This window comes from Emydura macquarii, unplaced genomic scaffold (assembly GCF_026122565.2).
Source record: "Emydura macquarii macquarii isolate MOO-44397 ecotype Brisbane River unplaced genomic scaffold, CSIRO-AGI_Emac_v2 contig_1644, whole genome shotgun sequence".
Lineage (NCBI taxonomy): Eukaryota > Metazoa > Chordata > Testudines > Chelidae > Emydura > Emydura macquarii.
In genome coordinates this window covers 25,434,882-25,449,491 of record NW_027131781.1, presented here as the reverse complement: position 1 = coordinate 25,449,491, position 14,610 = coordinate 25,434,882, and the positions used below count along the sequence as shown (strand labels likewise).

At 39.8% G+C, this 14,610-nt stretch overlaps 1 protein-coding gene across 2 annotated transcripts in view; it reads left to right on the top strand.

Moving 5' to 3' along the window:
- BBS4 (Bardet-Biedl syndrome 4) overlaps positions 1–14,610 on the top strand; it is a 71,951-nt gene that overhangs the window by 13,020 nt on the left and 44,321 nt on the right. The window lies entirely within an intron of this gene.

Genomic DNA, 14,610 nt, shown 5'->3' with positions numbered 1-14,610 from the left:
TTCTGCCATAGCTGAGCTCAGAAGTTCAGAGAAGCCATTGTGTGTCTCCTGAGAGGAGGTCAGACTAAATGAAAGGAGGCTGTCTAGTCTTGTCAGCTGAATTCCAGCACTGGACAGAACAGGATACGTATCTAGATACTTTCTGTGGTTTCAGAGCCCAGACCTAAGGTTGCTGATCTGTGCATTGAGTCCAAGCCTCTGTACAGCAGTTCTCACATAGAGCTGAGAGGGAGAGACTGTTAGTGCTGCAGGGTCTCTATCAAAGTAGCTTAGTCCCAAAATGCCTTTGCCCTGACAGCCATCTCTTCTGGGGTGCAAATGAAGGCTGTATCTTCCTCAAATGACAGACCCACGTCTTCCTGAATAGGCTGATCCTCCCACTTCCTGTGTGCTATGTTCTTTACCTGCTCCTTCACATCCTTTTCTGTGAAGCCTTCCACCCTGATCTCCTCACCCATGATGCCCCCATAGCTGAGACATTTTGCAATGTCTTGTGTGCATTATATCATGTTTGTATGAATTACATACAGGTGGGGGGCCTTGTCTTTCTGTGTGTTTCTAAAGCACTCTGTACACTTAGAGTGCTCTAAAAATAACAACTGTAGTGGGCCACAGATTTGATGTGAAGTTTGTCAAGAGACAAACCGTTGCCTCCAGGCCCTTTCCTGCAGGGTTGAGATCTATTAATCCATCCCTGCATAATTAATGTGTAAATTTAACAATAAGAAAAAAATATCTTGCCATCAACCTAACAAACCAGTGTAGATGGGTTGTGGTAGAAGATGGCATGCTTGCATCGGTTTGGTTAGTAAAATGACAGTCAAGTGCCTTGCTTCTCTTTGTGTTGATTTTACATTGATTGTTTGGGGAAAGATGAGCTCCAGCAGTTAAGACTTCTTTGATGGGACCACCATTATGGCAGGTGGGATTTTTGTTCTGTGTAACCCTGACCATGTGCTATTTAATAAATATTTTAGGGGAATCTCTCTGAAATCTTGAAAAGTCTACATACTAATTCTATGAATTTTGCTGCTGTTGCTGTATTTAGAAGACTACTCTTTGTACCAAACTGAGGGGCTACCTCTTAGTCCCGGAAGACCCAACACCATTCAGTCTTTTGTATGTACTTAAAGTGGAATTGGAAATGATTTCTATAATAATTAAGAAATTTGCTGAAAGTTTAGTGCAAATTCAAATCAGGGAAGCACTTGGAGCAGTGATAATGAAAGAGATGTAGTGGTGACAGTAACCAATGATTCAGATAGGACTTTATAATGCATTGTTTGGGCAACAAGTAGGTGGATAGTTTGTGGTTCTGGGTCAGAACACATCTGAAACGTGTTCATTCTGGCGACCTCATTGAAGATCTTGAGAAATGAGGGGGAATTTACTTTTGTTGCTCATATCTGATTATAGGGCTGGATCAATGCATTTGGGAGAAAAGACACCAGACCAACATATTTGTAGCTTGGCTAAGTGATGACTGATGAGAAACAGGAACATCCTCTGCTCACTGTTAATAGGCCTTATTCTCCTTTTCACATCAATGTAACTCTGACTTCAGCAGTTACACGAAATGTATGCAGGCCTGTGCAGATTTTTTTTCATTCTGGCGGTGTCCCTTGAACTAAGGTGAACATCCTCTCTGCAATACCTGACATGGCTGAGGTATCATTAGAGGGGAAAACTTTGGAAGGCTCCATGCTTTGCCAGATACTGTTTGCCTGTATTGCTTTTAGTGTGGTGAGCAAAAGCCTATCTGATTGGCCTGATTGCTAATCTCTGGAAAGAAATGAGGGCAAGAGCAAGATTTGTAATGGGAAGTGACGTACCAGTGTGTACCGTTTGTGTGTGTGCGATGGTGAGGGTGGGAAGGGAGAGAGGCTAGTATGGTGTGTACTCTTAGGGAGAGGAATTGGGGGAGAGGGAGCAGAGCTGTATTCCTCTTCAGTGATTCATTCTAGTACTTTACTAAAGTCTCTTGATGATGCTCCTGCATTAACCAAGAAGCTTATTCTAGTTCAATTGAGGAGATGATAGTTTAAATTAAGGGCCTAGAGAAATTTGCATAAGCTTTTCTCTATAAAGAGCTGTGTTTACACTTTTTTTAAAGGCGCACTGTCAAGATACACGAGTATAAAAGATGAATTTACCTTGTGGCAGTTTCTCTTGTTTTAGATGTGTGTTTTATTTTCAGATAAAATGTAAAAATACAATTAAATCAACATCAGTGCAAGCAGAGCTATAAATTGATGGAAAATAGTTAGTTTGTTAATTCCAGACCTGCAAGCTGCTCTGCCTGGGTGAACTTCTGTGCCCACATGGAGCCTTACTGTAGGCTCACATCAGCAGGGCTCTGGTATCCACCTGCACGCAGCTGCTTGCAGGGGCAGGGCCTTGGAATGAAACTGTTTATTCAGCACTTGGTATGTTGGGGCCCTGATCTCGGTTGGGGCCTCTAGGCATTATAGTAGTAAAGTGCACATGGGGAAGTTTTCTCTCAGTTGGCCATATAGTAGTCACGTGACTGGATTTATCAGGTAGTAGTAGCTGAGATGTTGCATCCTGACCATGTCACCTCAGTGAAAGTGAATTCTTACGTGTTATGGGGAAAGTATTTTGCAAGCATGAACAGTGACCTTACTTTCTGCTCTGTTGCTCTAAGCCTGCCCCTACTGTAGTAGGTATTCTCATCCATGAGCTGACAGTCACAGAATTACAGAAATGCAGACTGGAAGGACCTCGATAGGTCTTCTAGTCCAGTCCCTGCGCTGAAGCAGGATAAGTATTAACGTTTGTCTAACCTGTTCTTAAAAACCTTAAGTGACAGAGATCCCACAAACTCCCTAGGTAATTTGTTCCAATGCTTAACTATCCTTCTAGTCAGGAATTTTTTCCTAATATCTTACCTAAATCTCCTTTGCTGCAATTTAAGCCCATTACTTCTTATCCTATCCTCAGTGGTTAAGGAGAACAATTTATCACCCTCCTCTTTATAATAACCTTTTACGCACTTCAAAACTGTTACCATGTCCCGCTCCGTCTTTTCTTTTCCATACTAAACACACCCAGTTTTTTCCATCTTTCCTCATAGGTTATGTTTGCTAGACCTTTACTCGTTTTTGTTGCTCCCCTCTGAACTTTCTCCAATTTGTTGACATCTTTCCTAATCTTTTTCTTTTTCCCTCCACTTAAGGCAGCTGCTCCTCAGGTATGCTACAGTTCTTGGAAAGTTTCAGGGGAAAGCACTATGGGAAGCAGTGCACTTTTTTAATGAGGCACTCCTAGTATCTGAGTGGAACTTGGCTGAGCAAATCTGCTTCTCCAAAAGAGCAGAGGCAGGGAATGGAAATCAGAGCACAGTCCCCTCACCCCACACACACACACACACACACATTCACAGAGAGTAATGGCTGCTGGCTGCATCTATTTGGGACTAAAGATCCACAAAGGAAGAACTGAAATAATGTCTTCTCTGAATAGATTTCTACATACCAATATATGCAGCATGACTGTCAATGCCTTCTAAAAGCAGTGTTGCCTGATGGACAGAGTACTGGACTTTGATGCAAGAAACCTGGGTTCTATTCCCATCTCTGCCACTGGCCTGATATGTTACCTTAGGCAAGTCCCTGTCTTTTTGTGCCTCGGTTTCCTCATCTGTAAAATGGGGGTCTCTCCTTTGAGTTTTACTTACGAAAAGTTCAACATGAGCTAAATATTATTATAATTTATTATTAAAAGAGAAAGACTAATATGCTGAGTTGAGATCATAAGATTGACTTGCTTTGTGCTGGGTAGAAGACTGCTGTTAAACTTTCTTTCCTAATTGTGAATCACATTTGTGAAACAATTTAAAAGCTGGTTATAAATTAGCTACTTCTACATACAGTGTGCAAGAGACCTAGATAATGGTCCAGAGAATACCGTTACTACAGACCTTAGAATGCAGAGACTTCCCCTCGGTGGTGTTGCGATGGCTTACTCATTTTGATGCAGAGTGGAAGGTTTGCTCCTGTCTTTGCAAACTTGTGCTACAAGACAGGAGCAGTAAGAAACTTGGAACCAACATCTTCCACCTGCTTTTAGGTCCCTTTTACAAAAGATTTACCCTGGGCTGAAAGATAGAATTGTGGTTTGAATTATCTGCCCGTCACGGCTAACCTGTCACATGGCTCTTCGACAGCTGAAGATTTGAAGGTTAAGATTAAAGGGTGTCTCTTTTGCAGACAGTTCAATCTAGAGAGGAAATGATGAGCATTCTGTGAGTGTATAAATGGTTTGGGGTGAATTGTGGGGTTGGAGGAAGTGCAGGAATCAGGTTAGAAATCTCTAAATCTAACCACAAAGAGATTGGTAGGAAGTGAACCCCTCAGAGCACAGCTCAGTATCAACCATTATTCAGGAACTGACATGTTACTAGTTAAAACCATTCATTATTTTGTCCTTTACCCCCTATGGGGAGAGCTGCTCTGAAAATCAATTCCCTTTGTTGCCACATCAAGATCTATAACTCTTTGTTATTTATTTTTCTGAAGCAAATGGTGGTAGAATAAAGAGAGCCCTGCTCTTTGAATCAGGGTGGAGTTAATATCAGCCTGCTGAGATTGGATTTTAATCTCCCTACTGCATTTTAAATTAATCAGATATTTTCTGAAATGCTTTACTGGTTTTGAATTGAAACTGACTGGCTCCCATCTTTCCAATTTCCTTTCCTCAAGCACTCCAATCAAATCATTTTACAGTAAGTGATAATACTATATTGAAGAAGGCACTTTTTCCCAGTGTGTATTGTTGATCTTACAGAACATAACTCCAATTTCGTTCCTTTTGTCATGGAAAAGGTTATTTAGAAAAGAAAGTTTGGGCTTTCCTGTTAGTCTAGTCATGGCTGATAGATTTATGGATTAACTTTTTAAATACATTTTGAGTCCTACAACGTTAGACCCAGGTTTTGGCTCAGATCTATCAATGGCATTTTACAGTAGGGTAGAAAAGCTTTAAACGGGAACCTGCTTAATTTTTGAATGCAGTAGATACAGTCACAGCCTCCACATGGGGGGGGAAGGGTACACTTTACCAGGAGTCTGGGGGGTCCGGGGGCCCCGACCCAGGCTGCACCCCCATTACCATGAGGAAAAAAATGTTTCATGGCTCATGAGATTGTATGTATGGGATGAGGGATTGCAGTATGTGTGGGGGAGGGGGCCCGTGTTACAAATTTGTACTGGGCGTGAAAAAATTATGCTTAGGCCCTGGATACAGTATACATCCATTAATGTCACAGTGAATATTGAGCATACACTTCTGCTGCATTATGAAGAAGCAGGTTGTTGGATAGATGCCCTCCTTGAGCTGTGCTAACTCAAAATGGGATTCATGTAGAGCATTTTCTAAGTGAAATTTTTCCCTTATGAATTTTGAGGGAGAAGTGGGTGTAAAAGATGAAGTGTTCCCCCAATTTTTAGCCTTTCTGATACTTTATGGAAGCGTTTTCTAGTGGTTAGAGTAGGGGACTTTGGCTTTCTTCCTAACTCTGCTTCTGATTTACTGTGACTTTGGGCAAATCACCTCACCTCTCTGTTTTCTCCATCTACAGAATGGGTCTAATATTTAGTTACTGCACACAGATGAGATAGGGTTTCACATATGTTAGCAAAGCATTTGGACACCGTAGATTAAGGACACTATATGAGTGTGCCCTGTGCCTCCCCAGCTCCAGGGACCGTGTATGTGTATGAGGAGCCGGTGCCAACTCCAAGCCCCATCTCATGTTCAACCACCTGTGGCAGCTCTGGGTAGCAGTAGTGTTATAATCTAGTACTAAGCCCTGAACCGTTGCTGCTAAAGGAGTAGCAGATGGCGTTGCAGGTACAGCCAAGTTGTGTGGGCATAGCAATGTAGGGAAGTTTGCTGCAATAAAATCTAGCCAGGTAGGGATTTATAGCATACTCATCACAGCAGAGAATCACTAGTTAGGGCTTTCTCAGCATCCTTTTTTCACAAGGACTCCAAACTAATAAAAAAAAATCCTCAGCACCCAAAAACGTGTAGAGAGAAATAACTATTTTAACCCTTTAGATTCAGGGAAATTGGTAACTTCTGGATTGTTACTTAGCATCCTTAACTAACATTAGGGTGTTTCAAAACTTCACGCATAGGGACCAGGACACTCACTAGGGCCCCAATTCAGCAAAACACTGAGCATATGCTAAATTTTGCTGCATGGCTTTCCTGTAAATTGGGGCCTAATTTTATTTATATGCTTTGGGTATGTCACAACAATGTTTCTTTAGAATAAATGATGTTTCTGGATATTTCAAGTCCTGTGAATCTATCTTATTTTCATTAGATAAATAATGTTTCTGTACTATACAACTTACCATAGCAGCTACTCAAAACACCTCACAGAACCACCATACTGGACTTGAAGTTCGTTCTGTGTTTAATGTATTCTCCATCACTGAGACAAAGCAAGTTACTGCGCTATGGTTAAAACAATTGATGAAATAAGTTTATCAGAGAGAAAAACATTAGGACCCAGTGTCCTATGTGTGAGTAATAACACAGTGTGGTAGGAGCTAGCTATTATAGATAAATTTAATGAGAATATAGGAAACATATAATGAAAAATGATTAAAACTACAATTTTAAGACTACTTGTACATTAATTGGTACTGTAACTCTCCCTATGTTTGGCTTAAAACTGTTACATATTCAGCATGCAGAGTAAAAAGTTGCCACAGCGAATGCTAATATGTCAGAATATAGTTTGCTTTTTAGACACAGGTGTTGAAATTTTCTCAAGCAATTTGTTGTTTTTTGTCCAGCTGACTTGTCTGTGTCAGCGTTTAACACATAGCTAAAGTTCTACTTGAGTTGCAGGATGATTGTCCAAAAATTGCAGCTGAGTTGAGGACAAGCCATGGAAATTTGCGGGAAAGTAATAATGGTAATGCAGTAATAAAGTCTATTAATGCTTTTCTGCGAGTTTCCGCTTTTGGCTGCCCAGGCTGAGAGCGGGGGCTCCTGCTATCAAAATTGTAGAGGAAGCCTAATATTGTAAAATCTGCAATTTCGGCAATATCACAAGTTAAGTAGGGCCTTACACATAGCAGTATTGATAGCCCACTATTTTTTGGAGCTGGTCTTTGAAGGGGAGGAAATAGTTAATGATTAAAAATATATTTTTATTGGGAATCACACTTGCAGATTTGACAAGCAACAGTACAAGCCCCACATTCTCTAGTACTTACCTTTCACAATAGCTAGTGAAGTACTCTTGCAGATAAGTAATAAAACTAAAAAGTACACACTCTGTGTGTCTTAACTTTTACTTAATAAAAGAGCTTTATCTTGTGCAGAAATTGACACGTGTTTGAAGTTTATGATCTGTCCTTGGGATGCATTTGACTTTCTCTCCAGGTACTTGCCACCTCAGCAGATCAGTGGATGGGAATCTCTATTCCTGGAAATGTTCTAAAGGATCAAACTCTGTGAATATCACTAATTGTTCAGTATCTTGATAAGTTGATTTTGTACACTGCAGAACTGGTCATTTCTGAACTCCTAATACTTCCAAATTAATATAAATCCATTCTTTGAGCCAAGTTCAAAGCTGCCTTTGAAGTTCTGAGAATGAAACTGCCTGAAAAATCCAGATAAAAACAACCACCCTGAATTAAATTAATTGATTCTTTTAAGCGTGCTAAATAGAGAAGAACTTCTTAGAAGAAATGTCAGAAAGAAATGCCTCTGCAAAACACAGTGTCTTGGTCTAGGCCCTAGGGAATAGAGCACATGACTGGAACTCAGGAGACTTGGGTTCTATTCCTGGCTCGCCACTGACATGCTGGGTAACTTTGGACAAATCACTATCACTCTGTGCCTCAGTTTCCCTGTTTGTAAAATGGGGATAATAATACTGACCACCTTTTGAAAGGCACTTTGACATATAATAATGAAAAGTGCTCCATAAGAGCTCAGCATTATTATTATTCAATTTATTTTGAGTTACAAAATGAAGTAAGATTTTGGCCCATTTGGACCTAATAATCCTGGAGGGGAATTTTTTTTTTTTTTTTTTTTTTAAATAGAGTAAATGCTTCAATGTATAATTTATATGAAATATTTTTTTAACCTTCTTATTGAAAGTGTGCACTTTGATCCCATGTCTGATGTAGATGTTAATGTGGAATAGAGATTTAAATTAATTTTTTTTTCTGGTAGAATATTTCTTATCTCTAGTATTTTCATTGCATTTTCCTGACTACAGTAAATCTGTAGGTTTTATCATAGATTTAAATGCAAACAAGTCATGATTGTAACGTAAAGCACTCAAAAGTCAGGGAATGTCAAAATGAAGGTTGAATGTGCCAATACACCTCTGTGTTCTTGCGTGAGCACATTAAAATCTGTAATTACATGATCAAGCACTATTTATCAAATAATACAGCATCATACATTTTTTTTCTACTGAGGTTCGTGTTGCCTAAATTTCAGCACAGAACTGGAAATCAGAAAGTTCTGAGTTGTAATCCTGACTCTGCAGCTGTTGGCAACTCACTTAGCTACTCTGCATCAGTTTCCAATTTGTAAAAATGAGTACCTTTATCTACATCGCAGGTCTGTTATGAGGTATAGTTAGATAAAGATTGAGAAGTGTCATGTAAGGGCTTCCTATTTTTACAACCTTAGATAAAATTTAATCTTAGATAACATGTTGTCATATAATCAAAGAGTATAAGCATCAGGTTGCAGAGTTATGGATGATTTCTTGTCTTTTGAGTGTTTAAGTGTGCAACTTTGCCATTGCTGAATTAATATAAAGTTATTTCTTTATGAATTTATTTGATTTGATGTCCTAGAGTTTTTTGTTTTAGGAATGAGAAAAATGAGGGGGCATAAAGAAGGAGCCTATGTCTCCCAGGTTTACAATCTCCTTGAAAAATCCTTAATCCCAAGAAAATTCCCTTGTGTAATTTACAAACTCTGCCAGTTTTACATCTACCTTTATGTGTACCGTTTACCAGCAAACAACATTTCCCCTTGTGCATTCTCAAGCCTGCATTTTCAAACATTCACAACTTTATTTAAATTACATAGAAAGCAAAACAAAAAACCCTATGTTGAGAGAACATTAAGGTTGCAAGGAAGTTAGGAAATGCCAGAATTAAGATTGCTTCTGCAACTGTAATTTACCCTCTTGTACATATGCATTATGATACGGTCTTTAATGACGCGATTCTATTTTGTTTTTTGGCCATGTCCTCAACCTCAATCAGTGCAGAGAAACAGTGGTGCTCCCTGAATGGGTAGTTTATTCAATATTTTATCCTCATCATTCAGTGTGTGGCCCAAACCTTATTTACCTTACACCATCCAAATTCTGCTTTGAATACAGAATTATTCATATCCTCTTAGGCTTTTTTACGGAGTTCATCACTGAGGTGTCCGAGAGCTTCACAAACATTAAAGAATTTATCTTCACAATACCAATTAGGTAGAGTGGCGTTATCTTTGTTTTACAAGGAAGGAGCAGTGTTGCAGAGAGATGAATACCAAAATTGTCAAGTGTCCTCTAATTTGGGTGCTCAACTTGAGATGTCTATGGTCTGATTTTTTAGAGTCTGTAGTATTTTTATAGTGCTTTATGTATTCACAACAGAGCTCTCTTTGACTTCACTTGAAGCTGTGAGTGCTCAGCACTTCTGCAAATCAGGCACCAAGTGTCTCAGGTTGGGCACCCAGAAAATGAAGAATACACAGTTGCTGACTACCTGTGAAAAGTCTGGTTTAAGCAACTTGGCCAGCATCACATAAGAATTCTGTGGTAGAGTCAAGGATAGCATCCAGTTCTCTAGGGTTGCACTGAAATGTCTTAAAAGAGACCATCCTTTCTCTTCCTGTAGTTTCCTGCCTTATTCACTACATACCTTCCAGGTTCTGCAACCAATGAGGCTGGGGTCCTGTAGACAGCTTTATTTGCTGTACAGTCCTGATTCATTTGCCTGAGCCCTATCTGTCTTGTGCACTTGAATGGGGCAGATGTCTTGTGAGGAAAAAGTTGTATGCAGTCATGCCATTGAAGACTATGTCGTAATGCATACACACAAGGGGGAGGAAAAAGGATTGCTCAGGCAAAAGTTCAACCTCAGACAGACATGTGACGTGGAAAACTTTAGCTGGAATGCTTAAAGTTTGGCACAGTTATAAACAACTTAAAACTAGGTTTTGTAATGGAAAGTGTAGACACCAGAAACTATAGGCATCATTGCCAAACCTGACTGTTACGCTTATTTTTTTATATTTAGCAAAGCAAGTATAGTTTACTTGGGATTGTTTACATATCAGGTGTGAAGTTTCAGAGAAGTCATTTTTTAGTTACCACACCTCTTATTTCTCTGCTTTTTTCTTCAGTGTTTCTTTTTTCATAACTGTAAAAATGGCTTAATGGCTATAGCTCGATCTGCCACACAAAAACACCTTTCAGCAGAAACCAGGCACTAGAAGGATTCAGGCCAAAGGATGAATCTTTCCAAAAGGGAACAGAGACTTTGATTGGAAATTTCTGCAGCACTGATCAAATCCAGTACTCTTGCTACTATAAATAATAAGTCAATTATGCAGATTACATTAGTAATATCTATTCAGGGTTATAGGTGTTTCTTTTAAGAGGGCTGTGGGGTTTACATGGTAATCATCTATTACTTGATATTAATGTCCAAAACTGTACCACTTAGACCTTAATGCTGATCCCATTGCACAGTCTGTGCCGCTGCCATTATCACACAGCGTTTCCCTTTTAATAGGAAGTGTCTGACTGTAAGGTGGTAGTGAAGACTGCCAGCTTTGAACAGGCAAGATGTCTGCCTTTGCTGGTGTGGTTTCATATGGTGATCTCCATTTCAAGCCACTCTTCAGGCAGGATTTTATAGCTAATGAGTTTTGGAATCAGTATTGCAAAAATAATCCTGAAAAGGAATATGCGGCCTCCTGGGAGTGTACTTAGTTGTCCAGTTCCATCTCCCTGTGTCTGATTTACAGACCATGCAGATTTTATTCCCTACAGATTGGTGCTTTTTTCTTTCAAATCTGTCATTTTCTTTGTCAAAAAACACTACACCTTTTCTCACCTTGTCTCCCACAATCCACAGCTCATCGAACATGCTATCTAACTGTTGACTCAAGTTCCCTTTCTCTACCTCCATCCTGGATCTTCACCAATCTGCCTGTCACCCTTTCTACTCTGTTGAAACTGCTCTTGCCTAAATTTCTTATAAGTTCTTCTTGGCCAGACCACAGGACCTCTTCTCTGTCCTCAACCTTGACCTCTCTTCTTCTTTCAGCACTTTCGATCATACCTTCCTTCCTTGCTAGCTTGTTCTTCTTTGACTTCTGTGCTGTTTTCCTTTCCTGGTTCTTCCCCTGCATAGCTATACTTTCAGTATCTTTATAGTATAGGCCCTGCTCTCCTCTTCCTCTGCCCATAGGGATCTCAGGGCTGTCCTTGGCCTCTTTTCTTCTCCTTCTTTGGGTGATCAAATCTCACAACTCCAGCTACCATCTTTATGCCAATGATCACAAATCTCCCTTTCCACTCTTCACCTGTTTCCCTCCAGCCAGTCCTGTATCTCATCATATTTCTCTGGCATCTCCTCCTGAACATCTCCTCAATTTAAACTAACATGGTCATACTGAACTCTATTTTTTCCTCCAAATCTCTCCCCATCCCTCTTTCTTTAACACTATTGACAACACTACCATCCCCCTGTCACTGAAGCCCACAACCTGGAAGTCATTTTTGACTGCTCCCTCCCTCACATCCAGACTGGGTCCAAATCCTGCCATTTTTGCTTCGTAGCATCTCTAAGATCTCTCTCTCTTCAGACTGTCAAAGCTGTCTTCCAAGCCCTATTAAACCTCTCACCCGCATAACTGCAACCTCCTCCTCTCTGGTCTCCCTAACACCCAGTTAGCCTCCCCTTCAGTCCTTTCAAACCACAGCTGCTAAGATCATCCTCCTTGCTCTGTGCTTGGCAATGTCAACTGCCTCTTAAGCTATCTCTTCTAATGTTTCCACCACCACATCAAGTTTCTTGTTCCTACCTTCAGTGCCCAGTGTAACTCTTGCCTTCCTTGCTCAGCTGACCTTGTCTTTCTTTATATCTCTCTTCAGACCTCCACTTTGCTAGTGATGCTGGCTTTGTTGCCCCGTTCATCCATTTCTCCCATAGCCAGTTTCTGGCTCTTGTACACTATCCCCATGCATGGAATACTCTTTCTGAATTAAGGCACCAGGCCACTTACCCTCTGATAATTCAGAATCCTCTTCAAGACCCATTTCTGCTGGGAAACTTACAGTAAATTAGTCAGCTAATAGTCCATGTGTTGGAGGGAAGTTGGGGTAGTTTATGTAAGTAAATACAAAAATAATGATGCTACCACTGCAGTGGTATTAACGGACCACTTACCTTGAATGGTCCTTTACAGTATGTGCTAACTGCATATGCTAAATAATCTGTTCCACCTTGCATTTTGCTGTGATGCTGGGAGGTCCTTTCCCAGACCTGAAGAAGAGCTCCAAGGGGCTCAAAAGCTTGTCTCTCTCACCAACAGAAGTTGGTCCAGTAAAAGGTATTAGCTTACCCACCTTGTCTCTCTAATTTCCTGGGACCAACATGGCTACAACTACACAGCATCCATTCTGCATGCATATTGCATCCCCTTCCCTCCACCTTTGTCCAGTTATTTTGTCTTTAAGATTGTAAGCTCTTTGGGACAGGCACTGTATCCTCTTATGTCTCTGAAAACACATAGCACAGTATAAGTACTACCACAGTCTCAGGCTATGGCTATGCTAGAGAGCTTACAGTAGCACAATTGCACTGATGCTCTCACATCGGCTTAATTACTCCAGTCCCCACAAGCGGTGATCACTACGTCAGCGGGAGAAGCTCTCCCACCAATATAGTGCTGTCCACATTGGCGCTTAAGGTATGTCGCTCAGGGGGTGGCTAATTCAGACCCCTGAGCAACACAATTTGTGTTAACTTAAGCTGTAATGTGGCCATAGCCTAAGCTAGTGGTTCTCAACCAGAATACGCATACCCCTGGGGGTACACCGAGGTCTTCCAAGGAGTACATCAGCTCATCTAGATATTTGCCTGCCTAGTTTTACAACAGGCTACATAAAAAGCACTAGTGAAGTCAGTGAAACTAAAATTTCATACAGACAGTGACTTGTTTATACTGCTCTATATACTATATGCTGAAATGTAAGTACAATATTTATATTCCAATCATTTTAGTTTGTAATTACATGGAAAAAATAAGAAAGTAAGCAATTTTTCAGTAATAATGTGATGTGACACTTTTGTATTTTTATGTCTGATTTTGTAAGCAAGTAGTTTTTAGGTGAGTTGAAACTTGGAGTACGCAAGACAGATCAGTCTCAAAGGAATACAGTAGTCTGGAAAGGTTGAAAACCACTGGCCTAAGCAAATAACTTATAAAGAAAAGTCATAAGCAAGATATACTTGGATGCTTGTTCACATCAAAGTATATCTTGCTTTGATGTTTGTACCATCACGTCTCATTTATTCATGATGAAATAAATGGGAAGTGAATACTCAGCAGTGACCCCTCTTCTCTGTCCAATTTAGGAACACCATTGACCAAAAGGGAAGCCCAATCGGTGCTCCATCCATTTCTTGGCTAGCAAGATGGTGTACTTTAATGATTTAAATAGGAGGAGGAGAAATTTTCAAGGCTGAGCTCAGGATTTAGAGGATCCTCAAGAGTGGTGGGAACTAACTGTCATGCTAGAAGACATTTCTCCTTTCTGATTAACTTAACATTTAAAAACAATACAAATGTTTATTTTAGATTCTTATTTTTCTGACCTGACAAGATTCAAGTTCAGGTTTCGGTGATAAGATTGCAGCTCTTTGTACTGCAGTTGTGGTTATTGATCTCATTGGCTTGTGCAGGCAAACACAGAATTATGAACTCAGGTCCTGGCAGGAAAATAAAAGAGCAAATAATTTTCAGATTTTTTATTATAAGATGCATATATTTGTAATTTAGTTTCCCCATGTATTCTGTTAATGTTTTTGGATCTGAAATGGTATTTTGTATTTTAATAAACAGGGTAGTATGTGTGCCACAGCCTTTTGTTGAATGATTTCAGAATTTCTCGGGACCTATACTGCAAACAACTAATGGAGATTCTTCAGTAATTCAAGTGGTCCTATTTTTGCTGAGTTCTAATGTCATGAATTTCAAAATGGCTGTGGCAACTGTAAGTCCTAGGTGGCCACAGATTTGTTGTTATTTTCAGACCCTCCCTGTTCATCTTTAATTGGTGAAATGTTAGCATGACACAAATGTAATGCCAAGCATTCCTTTTAAAATAATCCATGGTGCTATTTGCAAATTACAAATAAACCCAGTTTTATTTGAAGTAAATCAGAATTGTAACTCTTAAATGAGACACAGACTATTTAACTTTGGGATAATACTTTGTTAGTTATGCAGAGTACACTAACAATAGAAATTCTTCAAATTTCCAATTTTTCTCATCAGCGTACTGAAGGAGTTTGAAGATAC